At 36.0% G+C, this 1791-nt stretch overlaps 1 non-coding gene across 1 annotated transcript; it reads left to right on the plus strand.

The window, feature by feature from the left end:
• Positions 1–1386: 1386 nt before the first annotated feature.
• Positions 1387–1493, plus strand: LOC122022152. Its single transcript, XR_006122880.1, has one exon. It is a non-coding gene; the product is annotated as a small nucleolar RNA R71 (small nucleolar RNA).
• Positions 1494–1791: the final 298 nt, after the last annotated feature.

Consider the following 1791-nt stretch of genomic DNA (forward strand, 5'->3'; position numbering starts at 1 on the left):
CATCTAATTGTAATGTCATTGTAGTAAGTTTTAAATTTTTGAGACCTAATTTATTACAAATTGAATATGGAATGAGGCTAACACTTGCCCCCAAATCATAAAAAGTTTTTTCTATGAATTCAGCTCCTATATTGCAAGGGATATAAAAACTTCCTGTGTCTTTAAGCTTTGGGGAAATGTTCATCTCGAATAAAGCACTATATTCCTCAGTAAGTGTTGTGGTCTCAATGTCTCCCCTTCTTTTCTTATTTGACATGATGCCCTTCAAAAATTTGGCAAACTTTGGCATTTGTATGATTGCATCAATTAAAGGAACATCAACACAAATTTCTTTAACTTTTTCCAAAAATATGCCAAACTCTTCATCTTTTTTCAGCATCACTAATCTTTGAGGAAAAGAGACGACTTGATTCTGTGGGTTAAGTGGAAGAGTCTCTTCAACCTTAATGGTATTCTCCTCATCTTCTTGAATTTAAATGGGTTCGGGTGCCGGAGGAGAGAGCTCTTCTTCAGTTTTCGTCCCCTTTGGAGCAGTCACTTGAGGATCACCCAAGGCCCATCCACTCCTAAGCTTAATTCGATTGCAATGCTCTATTGGATTGACATCAGGTTTTCCATGAAATTATCCTGGTGCTCTTGAAGATGATGAAGTTAATTGGGCAATTTGAGTATCTTGAATCTTTTGATGCTTGTCAGAATTATCCATTCTCTGAGTTAGCTTTAAAATATCTTGCTTCATTTTATTTTGATTGGTGATAATTTCCTCAAGCATTTTCTCAATTTTTGAAAACTAATAGCCCTGAGAAGATTGTTGTTGTTGTTGAAAATTTTGTTGCTCGGATTGGAAATTCGGTCTACCTCCCATGGATGGTCCTTGTTCTTGATTATTTCTGTAGAAAAATTTGGATGATTCTTCCACCCAGGGTTATATGTGTTGGAATATGGATTGCTCTGCCTTCGATTGAATCCCATTATAGCATCACATTGCTCTAATTCATTTATTTGTAAAGATATAGCTCCTAAAGGACATGAGTCTGGAGAATGTTCAGAACTTCCACAAGTTTCACAAGCACATACTATGGCATTTACCTTGTTCAAATTTGTTCCCATATTTTCTGGCTTCTTAATAAGAACATCCAGCATTGCAGTCATTAAGGTAACTACATCTACATCAAATTTTCCTGATGCTTTTGTTGGGTTTGTATAAGAATAACCTCCACTTCTTTCAGTTGTCCATTAATGATAATTCTGTGCTACACTTTCAATGATTTCTTCGGCCTCATCTAAACTCTTGTTCATAAGTGCCCCTCCAGCAGCTGAATCTAGGGACACCTTAGTATGATAGTTAATGCCTTATAAAATGTGTGCAACACTAACCATTTCTCTAATCCATGATGTGACCATTGTCTGAGCATATTATTGTATCTATCCCATGCTTCAAATAAAGATTCTGAGTCGGATTGTCTGAAGCTTGCAATAAGATTTCTCATATGAGTTGTCTTGCTAGGAGGATAGAACTTGTCTAAGAATTGCTGCTCACATTGTTCCCAAGTGGTAATGCTATTAGGAGGTAAAGAATTCAGCCATTGTTTAGCTCTATCTTGTAAAGAAAACCCAAACAATAATAATCTCACTGCTTCAGAAGGAACACCATTCATTTTCATGGTACTGCAGATTTCATAAAAGACTTCCAAATGTTGATTAGGCTCTTCATGCGGTCCACCTCCAAATTGATTTTTTTTAACCATATTGATTATTGCAGGCTTGATCTTAAAATTATTTGCTTCAACA

This window comes from Zingiber officinale, chromosome 9A (assembly GCF_018446385.1).
Source record: "Zingiber officinale cultivar Zhangliang chromosome 9A, Zo_v1.1, whole genome shotgun sequence".
Lineage (NCBI taxonomy): Eukaryota > Viridiplantae > Streptophyta > Magnoliopsida > Zingiberales > Zingiberaceae > Zingiber > Zingiber officinale.